This window comes from Heterodontus francisci, chromosome 1 (genome assembly GCF_036365525.1).
Source record: "Heterodontus francisci isolate sHetFra1 chromosome 1, sHetFra1.hap1, whole genome shotgun sequence".
Classification (NCBI taxonomy): domain Eukaryota; kingdom Metazoa; phylum Chordata; class Chondrichthyes; order Heterodontiformes; family Heterodontidae; genus Heterodontus; species Heterodontus francisci.
This window is the reverse complement of record NC_090371.1, coordinates 183,053,923-183,075,826: the sequence shown is the minus strand read 5'-3', so window position 1 is coordinate 183,075,826 and position 21,904 is coordinate 183,053,923.

Here is a 21,904-nt window from a genome sequence, read left to right as displayed (position 1 = left end):
AATAGCTATAGGCTCAGCATTCCATATTAATGAGGTGAGAGGTGATGTTCCCTACTCTCCCATTTCACTTTCCTTTATGTCTATCCAGGGGTTGGCTAAACACAGGAGTCTCAAAAGTCTTGTGGGAGAGCTTATATCTGAGCCTCTCCTTACATTGCAAGGTCTGAGAGGGGTGCAACAGCAACCCAAAGGTGGCAGCAGGTAACTCTATATTCTTCCCTCCTCCCCATAATTGTTGGTCCTCAGGTGACGGGACCAACAAGAGGGATAAACATACTAGACCTGGACCTCATCAATCTACCTGTTCTAGACGCATCAGTCCATGACAGTATTAGTAGGAGTGACCACCACACAATCCTTGTGAAAATGAAGTCCTGTCTTTATATTAAATCGTGCTGTGTGGCACGACCACTGTGCGAACTAAATGGGAGAGATTCAGAACAGATCTGGCAGCTCAAAACTGGGCATCCATGCTGTGGGCCATCAGCAGCAGCAGAACTATGTTCAAACAAAATCTGTAACCTCATGACCCAGCATATCACTCACTCTACCATTCGTCATCGTCGGCTGTCCCTCGATTTGAGGATGGCGTCTACTCAAGGTCACGAGTTTCTGCCAGAGGTCTTCAGGTGACCGAACAGGCCATTTACCTACCATTACCATCAAGCCAAGGGATCAACCTTAGTTCAATGAAGAGAGCAGGAGAACATGCCAGTAGCAGCACCAGGAATATCTAACAATGAGGTTCAACCTGGTAAAGCTAAAAGATAGGACTACATGCTTGCCAAACAGTGGAAGCAGCATGCAATATACAAAACTGAGTGATCCCACAACAATGAATCAGATCAAAACTCTGCAGACCTGCTACATCCAGTTGTGAATGGTGGTGGACAATTAAAACAACTAACAGAAGGAGCAGGCTCCACAAATATCCTCATCCTCAATGATGGAGGAGCCCAGCACATCTGTGCAAAAGACAAGGCTGAAGCATTTGCAACCATCTTCAGCCAGAATTGCCAAGAGGATGATCCATCTCAGCCTCCTATTGCGGTTCCAAGCATCATAGACGTTAGTTTTCAGCCAGTTCGATTCACTCCACATGATATCAAGAAACGGCTGAAGGCACTGGATACTGCAAAAGCTATGGGCCCTGACAACATTCCAACAATAGTACTGAAGACTTGTGCAGCAAAACTAGCTGTGTCCTTAGCCAAGCTATACTAATACAACTATAACACTGGCATCTAACCATCAATGTGGAAATCTGCCCAGTTATGGCCTGTCTACAAAAAGCAGGACAAATCCAATCTGACCAATTACTAGCCCATCAGTCTACTCTCAATCATCAGCAATGCGATGGAAGGTGTCGTCGACAGTGCTATCAAGCGGCACTTAAACAGCAACAACCTGCTCACTGATGCTTAATTTGAATACTGCCAGGGCCACTCTGCTCCAGACCTCATTACAGCCTTGGTGTAAACAAGCACAAAAGAGCTATACTCAAGAAGTGAGGTGAGAGTGATTATCCTTGACATCAAGGCAGCATTTGATAGAGTGTGGCATCAAGGAGCCCTAGCCAAATTGAAGTCAATGGGAATCAGGGGAAAACTCTCCACTGCTGGAGTCATAGCCAGCACAAAGGAAGATGGTTCTGGTTGTTGGTAGTGTCCTAGGCCCAACCATTTTCAGCTGCTTCTTCAATGACCTTCCTTCAATCATAAGGTCAGAAGTGGGGATGTTCGCTGATGATTGCTCAACGTTCAGTACCATTTGCGACTCCTCAGATACTGAAGCAGTCTGTGTACACATGCAGCAAGACCTGAACAACATTCAGGCTGGGGCTAATAAGTGGCAAGTAACATTAATGTCACTCAAGTGCCAGGCAATGACTATCTCAAACAAGAGAGAATCTAACCATTTCCTCTTTACATTCAATGGCATTACGATCACTGAATCCCCATGACAATATGAAAGGCACAATTCAACATGGTGGCTCCTCATCAGACCCTTTTCCTATCCTGAGTGGCGTGAAACAGGGCTGTGTTCTCGCACCCACACTTTTTGGGATTTTCTTCTCCCTGCTGCTTTCACATGCGTTCAAGTCCTCTGAAGAAGGTCTTTTCCTCCACACAAGATATTGGGGCAGGTTGTTCAACCTTGCCCGTCTAAGAGTGAAGACCAAAGTACGGAAAGTCCTCATCAGGGAACTCTTCTTTGCTGACGATGCTGCTTTAACATCTCACACTGAAGAGTGTCTGCAGAGTCTCATCGACAGGTTTGCGGTTGCCTGCAATGAATTTGGCTTAACCATCAGCCTCAAGAAAACGAACATCATGGGGCAGGACGTCAGAAATGCTCCATCCATCAATATTGGCGACCACGCTCTGGAAGTGGTTCAAGAGTTCACCTACCTAGGCTCAACTATCACCAGTAACCTGTCTCTCGATGCAGAAATCAACAAGCGCATGGGAAAGGCTTCCACTGCTATGTCCAGACTGGCCAAGAGAGTGTGGGAAAATGGCGCACTGACACAGAACACAAAAGTCCGAGTGTATCAAGCCTGTGTCCTCAGTACCTTGCTCTATGGCAGCGAGGCCTGGACAACGTATGTCAGCCAAGAGCGACGTCTCAATTCATTCCATCTTCGCTGTCTCCGGAGAATACTTGGCATCAGGTGGCAGGACCGTATCTCCAACACAGAAGTCCTCGAGGCGGCCAACATCCCCAGCTTATACACACTACTGAGTCAGCGGCGCTTGAGATGGCTTGGCCATGTGAGCCGCATGGAAGATGGCAGGATCCCCAAAGACACATTGGACAGGGAGCTCGCCACTGGTATCAGACCCACCGGCCGTCCATGTCTCCGCTTTAAAGACGCCTGCAAACGCGACATGAAGTCCTGCGACATTGATCACAAGTCGTGGGAGTCAGTTGCCAGCGTTCGCCAGAGCTGGCGGGCAGCCATAAAGGCGGGGCTAAAGTGTGGCGAGTTGAAGAGACTTAGCAGTTGGCAGGAAAAAAGACAGAGGCGCAAGGGGAGAGCCAACTGTGTAACAGCCCCGACAAACAAATTTTTTTGCAGCACCTGTGGAAGAGCCTGTCACTCTAGAATTGGCCTTTATAGCCACTCCAGGCGCTACTCCACACACCACTGACCACCTCCAGGCGCTTATCCATTGTCTCTCAAGATAAGGAGACCAAAGAAAGGGATGTTCGCTGATGATTGCTCAACGCTCAGTACCACTTGTGACTCCTCAGATACTGAAGATGTCTGTGTACACATGCAGCAAGACCTGAACAACATTCAGGCTTGGGCTAATAAGTGGCAAGTAACATTAATGTCACTCAAGTGCCAGGTAATGACTATCTCAAACAAGAGAGAATCTAACCATTTCCTCTTTACATTCAATGGCATTACGATCACTGAATCCCCCACAATCAACATCCTGGGAGGTTACCATTGACCAGAAACTGAACTGGACCAGCCATATAATTACTATGGTTGCAAAAGCAGGTCAGAGGCTAGGAACTCTGTGGCGAGTAACCCATCTCCTGACTCCCCAAAGCCTGTCCACCATCTTCAAGGCACAAGTCAGGAGCATGATGGAATAGTCTCCATTTGCCTGGATGAGTGCGACTCCAACAACACTCAAGAAAGCTATACACTATCGAGGACAAAGCAGCCCGCTTGATCGGCATCCCATCTACCACCTTAAACATTCACTCCCTCCACCACTGATGGACCATGGCAACAGTGTGCACCATCTACAAGATGAACTGCAGCAACTCATCAGCACCTTCCCGTGATCTCTTCCACCTAGAAGGACAAGGACCATCACCACCTGCAAGCACCCCTCCAAGCGACACACCATCCTGACTTGGAAATATATCACAGTTCCTTTACTGTCACTGGATCAAAGTCCTGGAACTCCCTTCCTGACAGCACTGTGGGTGTAGCTACACCAGATGGACTGCAGCGGTTCAAGAAGGCAGCTCACCACCACCTTCTCAAGGGCAATTCAGAATGGGCAACAAATGCTGGCCTTGTCAGGGACTCCCACATCCCATGAAACGAATAAAAAAAGACCACAAATCAATACTCAAAGCAATGGTGCAATCCAGCTACAAATCACGTCCTTGTACTTAATTGTGTTTTGTTTTAGAAAGCAATATAATAATCTAACCTTTTAATGAACTCTTCATTTGCAGTTATAGATAATGGGCTAAAGGTTGGCTTACCCCATTTTTAGGTGCGGGGCTGGCGATGCGCGACCTGCCTACTCTGTTTCTGTTGGAGGTGGGCAGCACCTAAATTTTGTGCTGCCACCTTATTACTACAATTGTAAGGCAGTGCTGAGTGGGTTCTACGTGACTGGTTACCACTGTGTCACTGCCAGCTGCCTCTGCACTCAGCAGGGGGCCAAATAGTGTTATACTGAGAGCGTGTGGTGCAGCCAACCTTCTATTATTAAAGACATGTGCCGTTCCGAAAGGGAAGCTTCACTGAATAACATCACTGCGGATAAAAACATGGAAAATGGAACACCTGGGCAGAAAGAGGGTTCCAGGGTGATGGATGCGGTGCTAGAAGCATAACAGTGGAGGTGGACAGGAGGAGACACGCCATGGTTCCACAGGGAGGGCCAGGATACTCTCAAGAAAGGATTCGGAGTAGGTGGTCAGGAAGGTTAATTTTTGGCATCTGGGCCCAAGGACCTGGCTGCAATACCACAAGAAGTTTAATGAGCTCACATATTTGGCCAATGTTAGCGAATGCATCTTCACATGACATGTCCTACCCAACACAACGCCAATCTCTCAGGCTGCTCAATGTATCACACTCCCATTACTCACCCAGCTGCACTCCCTAGCACTCAGGGCTCATGCCCAACATCCAGATACTACACTTCACCCTCACGTTCCTACCAATGCTGCCAGCCTCACACACACCTCTCATTGCCTCCACACACCTCCAACTATTCAGCTATGGCAGGCACATCACCCAAACACAGTGTGACACAATCACTGACATTCTTCCCTCTCTCTTGCAGGGTAAGGTGACACACAGTAGGAGTGAGCAGAGCAGAGCTGGTGGAGGACAAGGACGTCTGCAACTCCCTCGCCCTACAGAGGAGATGGTTCTCAGTATTGGGAGTTAGCTGGGATGGGGCCCATGTCGTCTGGCATCCCTGAGAACATTGAGGATGATGATAGGTTTCTGCCTTATGCCCCTGCTCAACTCCCAGCTCACCCTCATCCTGCTATCTGGCATGATGAACAAGCTGCAAATGGTGTGACCATGGACCTCTTGCTTCCTAGCCTAAACACCTTCTCCTTCTGAGTTCTTGATTTCTGACCAAGAACTAGGCTTGCCCAGCCATAGAATGGGCTCCATCCTATGGAGAGAAGGAAAGAGAACAACAGCACAGCACTGATAAAGAGTCCCAGTCACTTGTAAAGGATGGTTTGTTTGCCAGCTCACTGGAAGATGAGGTGTTGCAAAGGACTCGGATAAGGACCTCAATGGGACAGTATACAGGAGAGTGCTGAATAGGCATACACATGGAGATGCTGGTTGCATTGGCTGGCCTGCCATACAGATTCCTGCCAGTGTCAAGGATCTTGGAGGAGTCTGGCACCATCTTGGTTGAGGGCATCGCACAGAGCTTGCTGTCTCTGCAGCCTGTGCTGTTTTTTTCATTCATGCATGTGATATGGGCATCGCTGGCTAGGCCAACATTTATTGCCCATCTCTAATTTCCCTTGAGAAGGTGGTGGTGAGCTGCCTTCTTGAACTGCTACAGTCCATGTGGGATAAGTACACCAACAGCACTGTTAGGAAGGGATTTCCAGGATTTTGATCCGACAGTGAAGGAACGGCAATATAGTTCCAAGTCAGGATGGTGTGTGGCTTGGAGGGGAACTTGCTGGTGGTGGTGTTCCCATGCATTGGCTGCCCTTGTCCTTCTAGGTGGTAGAGGTTGCGGGTTTGGAAGGTGCTATCTAATGAGTTTCGGTGCCTAGGTCGATATCCGGTGGTCTGTCCGGTTTCGTTCCTATTGAGTTTGTAGTGATTAGATACAACTGAGTGGCTTGCTAGGCCATTTCAGAAGGCATTTAAGAGTCAACCACATTACTGTGGGTCTGGAGTTAAATGTAGGCTAGAGCAAGTAAGCATAGCAGATTTCCTTCCCTAAAAGACATTAGTGAACCACCTTCTCACCTTAATTGCGTGGGCAAATTTTTACATTTGTCTCTATCCCCACTTTTAAATCAGTAATATACAACATGAATAGAAGAAGTATAGGACTTCTATATAGCCTTGCAACACCAGCTAAGCACAGGCTGCTTGGGTATAGGCCATATGTCCCAAGGACTGGCAGATCATATCAAACAACATATCCCTTCAGCTGTTCACAATGGGCAAGGTACAGGCCGTACCCAACCAGCCTGCGTTTGCAAAACTCAAAACACAGTGTCCAACATTAAATGTAATTCCGCGATTGGACAACATTTGCTAAATAATCCGCAGCGTGCTAAGAATTACGCTGACATCCAGTTTAAGATTGTCAGTAGGGCTCGCAGTGTGGTGCATTTGCACATATTGGAAGCTTCATATATTAATACACAGGGCCCTGTGATGAACAAAATTATTGACAGCCATTCGCTGGTTCATTCTTCAGGCAGTGCCTTAACCAGAATCAAGCTGCCTGGTTTAAATTTCAAACAAAGCTTGGCATTTAACTGTCACCATAAACTGGTGCAGGTAGGAGATCTGAATTTTTCAACAAAATATGACTTGAGAATTGCTGAAAACAGAGACATGTTGTCAAAGCTTTTTGTCTTGCACTCCATGGCATGCCTCTACCAATCAGGGTTCACTTGCCAACCAACCAGCACTCTCTTCTCATGTAGTATAAGTTGTTATTTTCCCTTACATTGGTTAATCTTGTGATTGTCCTGATGAGTGCAAGATGAAAAGCTTTGACAGCATGTCTTTATTTTCAGCAATTTTCAAGTCATATTTTGTTGAAAAATTCAGATCTCCTATCTGCAATATTGTAGCTTCAATGAGGATTGGTTATCTATAAGTGATTACCTAATGACATGTCAGCCTGTTTAAGGTACAATTGAATTTGAATTATTAAATATTTAAATAGATGTTTTTAATTTTATTAGTTTGAGTTATTATTTTCTTACATATCCTAAAATCTCTATATTTTCACTTAAAGCTCTATAAATAATGTTTGATAATTTCAACTGATTCTGAATTCCTGTGTTCAACCACGTAATGAGGTAAGTGTAATGTTACATAAAGTAAATAAGATATAGTCTGTTACACAAAAATGCCAATACTGTAATTGCTATGGATGGTTATATGATAGAGGATGCTTCACAATTTTGAAATTCTATCTGTATAATCAATTTAACTTGTCTGGTGCTCCCTTAAGTTGCACTATTACTGTGCAGATAGAATAATTTATTGTGAATTGAATTTTAAGCCAAATAGTTTGTTTGCAGTAAATGGTCCAAATCTGTAGTTACACTGGCTTTGCCTTCAAAAAGTTTTAACAAATGGTTCATTCATCATAGTCTTTGTCATTTTATATACAATGACATTTTTTATTTCCTTTGGCAAGGTGAAATGTGGCATTCTGCAAGGACTATAAAGATAGGACCTGACATTCCTATAAAATAATATATTATGTAGGATTACTCACAGCACTCAACTCATGGACTTTGTAAGATTAAATGGCTCAGATTTTGGAGTCAGCAGTGAACCAATGGTGACAGACGTTCATTACACTTGCCCACAGACCTTTCATGGGCTTTTACACTGGAACGTGTGGCGATTAGAAATCCATTTCTGTGCAGTGCCCTCAATCGGGGATCTAGGACCTGTGTGAACAGGGCCTGCAACTGTGTAATGTTAATCAGTCAGATTGATGAAGCCTTCTGGCAGCATGCAGAGTCTGAACCAGGAAGTGTAAGTTAGAATATTTAATTCAAAGCCAAATTAAAGTACAGGATGCAAACTAAAAGAGGGAAAGAAAGATGGAGTTCAGAGGGAGACAAAAGAGACTGAAAGCAAAATTTAAAGAAATTATTTAAATTCCTTAATTTTTAAAAATGTTTTGCATGGTAACAAGCAGAGACCTCATGATCTCAGTCTGAGCTTCCATGGCAACACTTGAATGTTGCGTGGCTTCTGCCTGTGCTGTACTGAAAGCTTAGACATTGGCCATGGTTAGACCCACATGTGCTGTCATCGAGTTGGCCACCATTTCCACACAGGAAAGGATGGGCTCACGCTTTGCATGAAACAATGTGCCAAGTTGGAGCTGAACTCCTTCATGCTCTTTAAGAGTAGCAACAGACTTTATGGCAGACCTCGTAATGCACCAAGCATTTCCCTGTGCATGCCCATCAGCCTTATCCTGCACATGCTCTAACAAAGTCCTGTATATAATAGTTCAGCTGTAATAAACCTGTTTAGGAGCTTCAGCCTAACTTGACTCCATGCATTTCATTTATGTTGCATCAGACAACATAAAGAACTCATTATATGGTGGCAGCGGTGGTGAGAAGAAAAAATGTTTAAGTTGAAGACCACGGGTAAAACAGCTCTGAAAACAACTTTTCCTACAGCCAAAAGAGAGAAAGTTCAAGAGAAATTGAGAAATGCTCAAAGAGAAAGGGCGGCACAGTGGCGCAGTGGTTAGCACTGCAGCCTCACAGCTCCAGCGACCTGGGTTCAATTCTGGGTACTGCCTGTGCGGAGTTTGCAAGTTCTCCCTGTGACTGCATGGGTTTTCGCCGGGTGCTCCGGTTTCCTCCCAAAGCCAAAGACTTGCAGGTTGATAGGTCAATTGGCCATTGTAAATTGCCCCTAGTATAGGTAGGGGAATGTAGGATTAGTATAAATGGGTGGTTGATGGTCAGCACAGACTTGGTGGGCCGAAGGGCCTGTTTCAGTGCTGTATCTCTAAATAAATTAAATAAATACCAGCCCAAACAGTAGTAAAAAAAAAGGACTAACCTCGAGCTGTACAAGACAGAGCACAGGCGACAGGTTGGAAGTAATACGGGTGAGTCATTGTGCCAACAGTTGAGGGATACTGTTTTAAAACAAAAAGCTTTGAAGTGCTTGAAAGATTGATTTTTTTTTCTAAAGACTCCAAATAAAAAGAGGGAAGACCTGACTCCTCTCCCAGGCTGATCAAGGTCGGCACCATTACAGGAGGCGTCCGATTGCAAAAAGCACAGGAAAACCCCTATCACTGTAGAGTCTCCCTTCACGCAGCCAAAGTTTAAAAAGAGCTCATTAAACCACTCAAGTGTGAAGAGCTTCCATTCATGCAGCTACAGCTATAAAAATACCATTAAACCACTTGATTGTGAAGAGCATAAACAAACTCTAAAAAAAGAGCAATTGAACAGCTGTGTAAACAGACCAGCTTAAGTGCTGCAAGCAAAATAAACAGTGGACAATGTCAAACACCTGCTCCTCTCAATCCAAGCAGCTAGTCTAAATAACAGAGAGTTTCTTAAAGGGGAAATGGTGCAGAGTCATAGAACAAGTCTTAAAGCAAATTTTAAGCGAAGAACAGTAGGAAGATGGATACCAAATTTCCCAGTATGTACTGGAACGCCATTGATATCCTATCCAAGTTCAAACTTTTCCAACAAAGAATGCAGTTATGCTTCACAGATCAAGTGATTGTAGAACCAGAGAAAGAGGCTGTAAAAATACTGGTAGCATTTGGAAATGAGGGATTACACAGAATTAATACCTCTAGCTTATCTGAAGAGGACCAGAAAGATCCCACAAAGTTATGGAAAGTGCTAGAAGATCAGCTCCAGTTACGAGTGAATTTTAGAATTCATCACCTGGAATTGATGTCCTACAGGCAGCAACCACAGGAATCAATAGACCAGTTCATCAGTAGATGCCATAGTAAGGGCAATGAATGTGATTTTTCAGAAGCTGAGCTACCAGAGCGATTAATGGAGCTGGTGATTGTATCAACACCCATTGAAGTACTTTAGAAAGACCTCTTGGAGAAAATGAAAGGTCACAGCATTGATTCACTGCTAGAAGATAGCAGGAAAGGGAGCAAGTGATAGACTGAATAATTACAGACCAGTCAGTCTAACAGCAGTAGTGGGCAAATTATTGGAATCTATTCTGAGAGACAGGATAAAATTCACTTAGAAAGGCACAGGTTAATCAAGGATAGTCAGCATGGATTTGTTAAGGGAAAATCTTGTTTGACGAACTTGCTCGGATTTTTTGAAGAAGTAACAAGGAAGATAGGTGAGGGTCATGCAGTTGATGTGATCTACATGGATTTTAGCAAGGCTTTTGACAAGGTCCCACATGGCAGACTGGTTAAAAAAATAAAATTCCATGGGATCCAGGGAAATGAAGCATGGTGGATACAAAATTGGCTCAGTGGCAGGAAACAAAGGGTAATTGTTGTGGGTATTTTAGCGACTGGGGGGCTGTTTCCAGTGGCGTTCCACAGGGCTCAGTACTGAATCCCCTTCTTTTTGTGGTATATATTAACAATTTGCATGTAAATGTAGGGGGCATGATCAAGAAGTTTGCAGATGACATAAAGATTGGCCGTGTGGTAGATGGCGAGGTGGATAGCTGTAGGCTGGAGGAAGATATTGATGTAAAAGTAAAATACTGCAGATGCTGGAAATCTGACACAAAACAAAAAGTGCTGGAAATACTCAGCAGGTCTGGCAGTATATATGGAGAAAGAAGCAAAGTTAACGTTTCAGGTCTGTGGCCTTTCATCACAACTGGCAAAGATTAGAAAACAATAAGGTTTTAAGCAAATGAAGGGGAGGGGAGTCGGGGAGAGAATAAAGGGGAAGGTGTTTGATAGGGCAGAGGGAGATTAAGTAACAAAGCTGTCCTGGGACAAAGGCAAAGCGTGTGTTCATGCTTGTGGTGAAAGACAAAGCATTAGTTCAGAGAGAGTGTTAATAGTGGAACAATGAGCAGCTCTGTCTACATGAAAAGCAGGCACATGGTTAAAAAAACAAAATATTAAAAAAAAGGTCAGTCATGCTCTGAAGTAATTGAACTCAATGTTCAGTCTGCAAGGCTGGAGAGTACCTAATCAAAAGATCAGGTGCTGCTCCTCAAGCTTGCGTTGATGTTCACTGGAACGCTGGAGCAGGCCAAAGACAGAAATGTTGGGATGAGAGCAGGGGGTGGGGGGGGGGGGGTGTTGAAATGGTAAGCAAATGGAAGTTTGGGGTCATGGTTTTGTACTGAGTGGAGGTGTTCAGCAAAGCAGACACCCAATCTGCGTTTGGTCTCCCCAGTGTAGAGGAGACTGCATTGTGAGCAGCGAATACAGTATACTAAATTAAAAGAAGTAAATCACTGCTTCACCTGGAAGGAGTGTTTGGGGTTTTGGATAGTGAGGAGAGAGGAGGTAAATGGGCAGGTATTACACCTCCTGCGATTGCATGAGAAGGTGCTGTGGGAAGGGGACAAGGTGGTGGGGGTAATGGAGGAGTGGACCAGGGTGTCGCAGAGGGAACGATCCCTTCGGAATGCTGACAGGGAGGGGAAGATGCGTTTGGTGGTGGCATCACGCTGGAGATGGCGGAAATGGCAGAGAATGATCCTCTAGATGTGGAGGCTGGTGGGGTGGAATGTGAGGACAAGGGAAACCCTGTTGCAGTTCTGGGAGGGAGACAAAGGCGTGAGGGCAGAAGTGCGGGAAATGGACCGGACACAGTTGAAGGCCCTATCAACCACATTGGGGGGAAATCCTCAGTTGAGGAAAAAGGAAGGCATGGTCAGATGGGCAGAAAAGTGGCAAATGGAATTCAACCCGGAGAAGTGTGAGGTAATGCATTTGGGGAGGTCAAACAAGGCAAAGGAGTACACGATTAATGGGAAAATACTGAGAAGTGTAGATGAAGTGCAGGACCTTGGAGTGAATGTCCACAAATCCCTGAAGGTAACAGGACAGGTTGATAAGGTGTTTAAGAAGGCAATGGAATCCTTTCCTTTATTAGCCGAAGTATAGAATATAAGAGCAGGGAGGTTATGTTGCAACTGTATAACTCATTGGTTGAGCCACAGCTTGAGTATTGTGTGCAGTTCTGGACACCTAATTATAGAAAGGATGTATTTGCACTAGAGAGGATTCAGAGGAGATTTACGAGGATGTTGCCAGGACTGGAAAAATGCAGCTATGAGGAAAGATTGGATAGGGTGGGGTTGTTCTCCTTGGAACAGAGAAGGCTGAGGAGAGATCTGATTGAAATATGCAAAATTGTGAGAGGCCTGGATAGAGTGGAGATGAAGGGCCTATTCACCTTAGCAGAGAGGTCAGTGACTAGGGGGCATAGATTTAAAGTGATTGGTAGAAAAATTAGAGGGGAGATGAGGAAAATCTTTTTCAGCCAGAGGGTGGTGGGGGTCTGAAACTCACTGCCTGAAAGGGTAGTTGAGGCAGAGACCCTCAACTCATTCAAACAGAGACTGGATATGCACCTAAGTGCCATAATCTGCAGGGCTATGGACCAAATGCTGGAAGGTGGGATTAGAATGGGTGGATCATTCTTCGTCCGTAACAGACATGATGGGCCAAGTGGCCTCTTCCTGTGCCTTAAACTTTCTATGATTCTACAATTCTATGAAATACGAAGTCATTGTAGCTGGACAACAGCATCTACAAGCACTAGGTGCAGCCAACAGTATCGGCACGATAACCAGGTTGAAAAAAGCAAGCAAGCTGTGGTAAGTGTGGTTTGTCCCACTTACTATGAAGTTGTCCTGCATTTCAAGATCTGTGCAAGGTGTGCAGTGCAAAAGGACACTGGGTCCACCTCTGCAAGAAATCTGGCTCCAAAGACGCAGCCAGAAGTCATGGTCGAACACAAGCAAACAGAAAACATAAAATGGCAACAGCAGCAAGGAAAGTGCCAGAGACATGCGTAAACGCAAGCCAATACACCAAGTCCACACCGAAACAAACCTGAGACAAGAGTCAGAGAGAAGTAATTCTCAGCCAGAAAATGAGCAGGCATTTCACATTGTGAACCTGACACATTGGGCTGAATTTTAGTGGATCACGGCGCAGGGGCCGGTAAAATTCTGAGCGGATAGGCCCCCCTCGACCCGCGACGTCGAGAAGGGCCCGCTACAAATTACCAGCAGTGGGGGGACCTCTGTGTGGCTCCCCCGCCGCCTATCAGCGGGCCCTTCATCTGCATATTTAAATTAACATTAATAATATCTAAATAAACTTTACCTGCCAATTTTACGGCCGCCATTTGTGCTTCACGCTCCTTCAGAACTCCATACGGAGTTCCAAGGTGGGAATCTGGTGGGGAGAGGGGAGGAATAAAAATTTCAGGGAGGGAGGGGTGGGGGAGCAGGGAAATCAATTTTTATTGGTTGTCTGAATGGTGAGCAGGGGTTGAAGGGCAAAGGAGAGAAGGTTGGGGGGGAAAGCTCTGGTAGGGAAAAAGGCAAGTGTTGGTCATTTCAGGCATTGAAATGTCCATTGGGGGCAGTGGGGAAGGGCCTCCGCATCTTTATTATTAGTTAATAAAAAATTCACAAAAATGCACCTTTAAAAATTAAAAGTAATTCTAAGCGTTTAAAGCCCTTTAAAAATGGCGCCGGCGCCTGTGCGGTGGCGCCAGACGTCGTTGCCGGGGACACGGCGGCCGACCCCTCTACATCATCGGGACCGCCCGCTCTGCCCCCTCGATTTAAATGAGCCCCCGCGCGTAATATCGCAGGGGCTCAGGGACAGTGCATCCCCGCGGGATGCGGACCACCAGAGTGCGCCACCACAAACTGCGGTGCACTCGTAAAATTCAGCTCATTATGTTGATGAAGTCAAGCAACTGTAAGCTTTTGCTACCATTAACATCATGTGCCCAAAGAACGCTGGCAAACATACACTAACAGTTAAGATTGACACCGGTACTAGTGATTTTAGAATGCGAATGAGCTAAGTACCAGGATGTTGTCATGTGACTACAAGCTGGCATCACACTGCATCTGTAACACCCAGGGTAAGGTGCTGTAAATAGTTAATAAATTATAGTTAATAAACCTGTTTGAGATCTTCAGCATAACTGAGCTTCATGCATCTCATTTATGTTGCATCAGACAACATAAAGAATCCATTACAGCAGGATCAGGGTTTGGTGGTATTTGAGAAGGTGCTTAATGCAGGAACATACTGTGGTACTGGATAGTTTCAGCAATGCTTGTTGCAACAGCCTTAATGACTGCCACACCAATAATTCAGAGCACCATCTCCATCAAGGTGATGCCTGTCCCCTATTGGTTCCCTGCTGCTCTGTCCTGCTATATGCCACCTTGTCCTGCAAGAAAGAGGGAAGATTGTCAGTGAACATGTTGCAATGTGTTTGGATGATGTGTCTGTCATAACTGAATAGCTGGAAGTATGTGGAAGCTGCAAGATGTGATTATGAGGCATGGAGCAGTGATAAGTGTTTGAGGGCGAAGTGGAGCATTTGAGTGCTAGGCATGAGTCCTTATTGCTAGAGATTGTTGATGGATGACTGATGGGGGTGTTGTGCATTGAACAGTGTGTGAGGTTAGAGGTACAGTGAGTAGGAGAAGGAGATGGCATTTGAAGTTGTACTATTAACGTTCACCACTTGTGTGAGGCCATTGAACTTTACCAGCACTGCAGCCAGTTCCTCGGTGCCAGATTCCTTGCATTGACCTCAGTTGCTGTCTGCTCCCATTCGCTTCAAAGTCTATGTCTGGAGGGCCTCCTGGTCCCTGTGGAAAAAACCTCTCTCCTCATCTCCTCCTCCTGCGCTGAGGCCTCCAGCTGCACTGGAGAATGTGGGAGGCTTCTCTCTGGCCTGCTGCTTCATTGCTCCACCTTCTTCCTCGTGAGAAACGAATGGCTCCCCTCCCCTTTAAGAGGTGCAAGCTGGCTTTAAGAAGTGGAGGCTAACTTTAATTGGAGCTAACCACATGAACCTGGCCTCCCTGCTGAGCATTCAGTCAGTCAGCATTAGCACTAGGCTGCACAACACAATTAAGGGGAATGAGCAGGCAGCACATAGTTTGCATGCTGCCTGCATCACTTTCCTCGGGCACAGTGCAATCGTGCATCCCGATCCCCATGGCTGCTAATGGGCTATATCCAATTTTTAGCCCATTCTTTAATAAAGCTGAGGGCTAATAACCTCATTGTTACTTTTACTGCAATATCTAGGCCAATATTTTATATAACACAATGACTGAAATAGGAATTGGATGAACTAGAAAGGATATTGTTCAGTGAAGAGGACTTAGTAAGTTTGTTTTGCTCACCTCCATGGTTTATATCTCTGAATATAGAATTAGATTTATAAAGAGTGAGTGACACATAGCAGATGGAGCAAATAACTTGCTTGTATTTTGGCATTTAATTCCCCTGTGCCAAAGATCACTTTATTTTTGGCAGACTGTAGAGAAGAGTTGAGTGCACTGGAAGATGGACAATTTTCCACTTTATATCTTGTGAAATAACATTAACAGTTCAAGCACAGTACATTACAGGCAATGCCTGTCCTCTCCAACATGCCGATATAAAAATAACAACCAATCTTTGGGATGCCATTTCATTCTCCTCATTTTCCTTTCTTAGGGTTCAGCCCAAGAACTAGTAACTGTCTAACATGAGAGATTACATTAAGACAACCATGAACTATGGAAGGTTTGTGCCCACTCCTAATTTTGCATGTTTATGTATTGGGTCCGACAAAGGAACCTTGTATGATGATGCTTCAATGCTGACATTCTTTGACTCCCTATTATGTTTCAAGACAGAGATTTTGGACGCGAGCTTGTCTAAGATGATCCAATTTGGTTCCTAACATTTACAACTAGATCCAAACATTAAAGGTCAATTTAAAAGCAAAATGCTGGGGATGCTGGAAATCTAAAATAAAAACAGAAAAGCTGGAAATACACAGCTGGTCTGGCAGCATCTGTGCAGAGAGAAACAAAGTTAATGTTTCAGGTCAGTGACCTTTCATCAGAACATGTTTGCAGCACAGAATGGGACCTTTCAGCCCACATGGCCTATGCTAGCTGTTTGCTAGAGCAATCTAAAACTAATCCTGCCCTGCTTCTTCACCATTATTACCCTGTATGTTCCTCTGCTTTATATGTTTATCTATACATTTGTCTCAACTACACCCTGTGACCAAGCACTGTATAATCTAACAATTTACATAGGAACAGATTCAGCTTCTCAAATTTGTTTTTTAGAACATTACAGCGCAGTACAGGCCCTTTGGCCCTCGATGTTGCGCCGACCTGTGAAACCATCTGACCTACACTATTCCATTTTCATCCATATGTCTATCCAATGACCACTTAAATGCCCTTAAAGTTGGCGAGTCTACTACTGTTGCAGGCAGGGCGTTCCACGCCCCTACTACTCTCTGAGTAAAGAAACTACCTCTGACATCTGTCCTAATTCTATCACCCCTCAACTTAAAGCTATGTCCCCTCGTGTTTGCCATCACCATCCGAGGAAAAAGACTCTCACTATCCACCATATCTAACCCTCTGATTATCTTATATGTCTCTATTAAGTCACCTCTCCTCCTCCTTCTCTCTAACGAAAACAACCTCAAGTCCCTCAGCCTTTCCTCGTAAGACCTTCCCTCCATACCAGGCAACATCCTAGTAAATCTCCTCTGCACCCTTTCCAAAGCTTCCACATCCTTCCTATAATGCGGTGACCAGAACTGCACGCAATACTCCAGGTGCGGCCGCACCAGAGTTTTGTACAGCTGCAGCATGACCTCGTGGCTCCGAAACTCGATCCTCCTACTAATAAAAGCTAACACACCATATGCCTTCTTAACAGCCCTATTAACCTGGGTGGCAACTTTCAGGGATTTATGTACCTGGACACCAAGATCTCTCTGCTCATCTACACTACCAAGAATCTTCCCATTAGCCCAGTACTCTGCATTCCTGTTACTCCTTCCAAAGTGAGTCACCTCACACTTTTCCGCATTAAACTCCATTTGCCATCTCTCAGCCCAGCTCTGCAGCCTATCTATGTCCCTCTGTAATCTACAACATCCTTCGGCACTATCCACAACTCCACCGACCTTCGTGTCATCCGCAAATTTACTAACCCACCCTTCTACACCCTCATCCAGGTCATTTATAAAAATGACAAACAGCAGTGGCCCCAAAACAGATCCTTGCGGTACACCACTAGTGACAAAACTCCAGGATGAACATTTGCCATCAACCACCACCCTCTGTCTTCTTTCAGCTAGCCAATTTCTGATCCAAAGCACTAAATCACCTTCAATCCCATACTTCCGTATTTTCTGCAATAGCCTACCATGGGGAGCCTTATCAAACACCTTACTGAAATCCATATACACCACATCCACGGCTTTACCCTCATCCACCTGTTTGGTCACCTTCTCAAAAAACTCAATAAGGTTTGTGAGGCACGACCTACCCTTCACAAAACCGTGCTGACTATCTCTAATGAACTTATTCTTTTCAAGATGATTATAAATCCTATCTCTTATAACCTTTTCCAACATTTTACCCACAGCCGAAGTCAGGCTCACAGGTTTATAATTACCAGGGCTGTCTCTACTCCCCTTCTTGAACAAGGGGACAACATTTGCTATCCTCCAGTCTTCTGGCACTATTCCTGTCGACAATGACGACATAAAGATCAAGGTCAAAGGCTCTGCAATCTCCTTCCTGGCTTCCCAGAGAATCCTAGGATAAATCCCATCTGGCCCAGGGGACTTATCTATTTTCACACTTTCCAAAATTGCTAACACCTCCTCCTTGTGAACCTCAATCCCATCCAGCCTATTAGTCTGTATCTCAGTATTCTCCTCGACAACATTTTCTTTCTCCACTGTAAATACTGACGAAAAATATTCATTTAACGCTTCCCCTATCTCCTCTGATTCCACACACAACTTCCCACTACTATCCTTGATTGGCCCGAATCTAACTCTAGTCATTCTTTTATTCCTGATATACCTATAGAAAGCCTTAGGGTTTTCCTTGATCCTATCCGCCAATGACTTCTCGTGTCCTCTCCTCGCTCTTAGCTCTCCCTTTAGATCCTTCCTGGCTAGCTTGTAACTCTCAAGCGCCCTAACTGAGCCTTCACGTCTCATCCTAACATAAGCCTTCTTCTTCCTCTTGACAAGCGCTTCAACTCCTTTAGTAAACCATGGCTCCCTCGCTCGACAACTTCCTCCCTGCCTGACAGGTACATACTTATCAAGGACACGCAGTAGCTGCTCCCTGAATAAGCTCCACATTTCGATTGTGCCCATTCCCTGCAGTTTCCTTCCCCATCCTACGCATCCTAAATCTTGCCTAATCGCATCATAATTTCCTTTCCCCCAGCTATAATTCTTGCCCTGCGGTATATACCTGTCCCTGCCCATCGCTAAGGTAAACCTAACCGAATTGTGATCACGATCACCAAAGTGCTCACCTACATCTAAATCTAACACCTGGCCAGGTTCATTACCCAGTACCAAATCCAATGTGGCATTGCCCCTGGTTGGCCTGTCTACATACTGTGTCAGAAAACCCTCCTGCACACACTGGACAAAAACTGACCCATCTAAAGTACTCGAACTATAGTATTTCCAGTCGATATTTGGAAAGTTAAAGTCCCCCATAACAACTACCCTGTTACTCTCGCTCCTGTCGAGAATCATCCTCGCTATCCTTTCCTCTACATCTCTGGAACTATTCGGAGGTCTATAGAAAACTCCCAACAGGGTGACCTCTCCTCTCCTGTTTCTAACCTCGGCCCATACTACCTCAGTAGACAAGTCCTCAAACGTCCTTTCTGCCGCCGTAATACTCTCCTTGATTAACAATGCCACACCCCCCCCTCTTTTACCATCTTCTCTGTTCTTACTGAAACATCTAAATCCCGGAACCTGCAACATCCATTCCTGTTCCCGCTCTACCCATGTCTCCGAAATGGCCACAACATCGAGATCCCAGGTACCAACCCATGCTGCAAGCTCAACCACCTTATTCCGGATGCTCCTGGCGTTGAAGTAGACACACTTTAAACCAAGTTCTTGCTTGCCAGTGCCCTCTTGCGTCCTTGTAACCTTATCACATCCCCCTGCTGAATTAGTTTAAACCCCCCCGAAGAGCACTAGCAAATCTCCCCCCCAGGATATTGGTACCCCTCTGGTTCAGGTGAAGACCATCCTGTTTGTAGAGGTCCCACCTACCCCAGAAAGAGCCCCAATTATCCAGGAAACCAAAACCCTCCCTCCTACACCATCCCTGCAGCCACGTGTTCAACTCCTCTCTCTCCCTATTCCTCGCTTCGCTAGCACGTGGCACGGGCAACAACCCAGAGATAACAACTCTGTTTGTTCTCGCTCTAAGCTTCCACCCTAGCTCCCTGAATTTCTGCCTTAAATCCCCATCTCTCTTCCTACCTATGTCGTTGGTGCCGATGTGGACCAAGACTTGGGGCTGCTCCCCCTCCCCCTTAAGGATCCCAAAAACACGATCCGAGACATCACGAACCCTGGCACCTGGGAGGCAACACACCAACCGTGAGTCTCTCTCGTTCCCACAGAACCTCCTATCTGTTCCCCTAACTATGGAGTCCCCAATGACTAATGCTCTGCTCCTCTTCCCCCTTCCCTTCTGAGCAACAGGGACAGACTCTGTGCCAGAGACCTGTACCCCATTGCTTACCCCTGGTAAGTCGTCCCCCGCAACAGTATCCAAAACGGTATACCTGTTGTTGAGGGAAACGGCCACAGGGGATCCCTGCACTGCCTGCTGGCTCCCTCTCCTTCCCCTGACGGTAACCCATCTACCTACTTCTTTTACCTGAGGTGTGCCTACCTCCCTATAACTCCTCTCAATAACCCCCTCCGCCTCCCGAATGATCCGAAGTTCATCCAGCTCCAGCTCCAGTTCCCGAACGGGTCTCGAGGAGCTGGAGTTGGGTGCACTTCCCGCAGATGCAGTCAGCAGGGACCCTCTTGGCGACCCTTACCTCCCACATTCTGCAGGAGGAACATTCAACTGCCTTAACCTCCATTCCCACTATTCTAAATTTCCAACAAATCTACTGAAAACCAAAAAAAAAAGTCAAAACTTGTTAGCTTAGCAATCCGACGGACAGAACTTTTTTTTTGGTTAGAGGAGGAGGATGGGTGGGAGACACTACCCGAGTAGTGTTTTGGGTAAAGCAACCGCCCAAATATGTAACCTCACTTACCCAGCAGTCCCGCGTGCGCTCCGCCTATACACGAGAAATGGCTTCCGATTTCTTGGCGCGCTTTTCAAAGCTCTGCTCCCACTGTTCTCTCTCTATCTGTCATTCTATCAGATCATGGCTGATCTATAACTCATTTCTACCTATTCAATTCTGTCCATATTGCTTGATACCCTTACCTAACAAAATATTTATTGATCTCAGCTGTAAAAAGTAAATTGACCCAGCATCTACAGCCTTTTAGGGGAGAAAGTTTCAGAATTCCACTGCCCTTTGTGTGAAAAAGTGTTTCCTAATTTCTCTCCTGAATAGCTGATACTAATGTTCAACATTAAGCCCCCTTGTTCTGGATTCCCTTACCAGAGGAAATAGTTTATCTGTATTTATCCCATTTGATCTCTATTGTGTTAAAGATTCCAGTCAGAGTAGTGTTTTGAGAATTACTAAACTCGCCTAAACCTCACTCCAGTCCCGAGAACATCACAGTCAGATCACCTTCAGCCTTCTAAACTCAAGGGGAATACAAGCCACATTTATATAACTTGCCCTCATAATTCAACTGTTTAAGACCTGGATCATTCTGAAGAATTTGTGTTGTACTTCCTCCACGTCCAATATATCCTTCCTGAGACCCAAAACTGAATGTAATACTCCAGATGTGATCTGACCAAGTATTTGTACAACTAAAGCATAACTTCCTCCCTTTTGTATTCTAGGCCTCTTGATCCCATTAGCCTTTTTTGATTATTTCTCGTATACAGTACATTAGCTTTTAGTGATGGTTATACCTGTGCACCCAAATCCACATTTCCTAGCCCCTTACCATTAAATAAATATTCCATTTTGTCATTCTCGTTCCAAAGAGGATAACTCACACTTCCTCACATTGAACTCCAACTGCCACAGTTTTTCCCACTAACTTAATCTATCTATATCTCTTTATAAATTTATAATCCCATCTACACAGCTTACTGTGCCTCCTGAGATGGCATCATACGCAAACTCTCTATTCCTTCATCCCATTCATAGATATGTATGGTAACAAGTTGAGGTCCTAGTACCCTCGGGAACAACACATGTCATATCCCACAAACCAGAGAGTATTCTCATTATCCCTACTCTAACTCCTACCTCCCAACCTATTACCAACCCCTGTCACAAAATTACGCCCAATTCTGTGCACTTTCACATCTGCTAATAAATCTGCTCTGCAGAACCTTATCAGATATCTTCTGGCAATCCATATAAACAACGTCTACAGATACTCCCCAAGCTAACACGCTAATGACCTCAAAAAAGATTCAATTAGATTTGTCAGATATTTTAGCAAAATTAAAGCCCATGGGAGTACAGGAACAGTGGAAGTATGGATACAAAATTGGCTAAGGAAAGCAGAGAGTAGTGGTGAAGGGTTGTTTTTCAGAATGCAGGGAAGTATGCAGTGGTGCTCCCCAGGGGTCGGGATTAGGACCACTGCTTTTTTTGATATATAGTAACAGGCATAAATGGACTTGGGTAAATAGGGCATAACTTTGAAGTTTGCAGATGATAGAAAACTTGCACAAAAGCAAAATACTGCTCCTGACCTGCAGAGCATTTCCAGCATT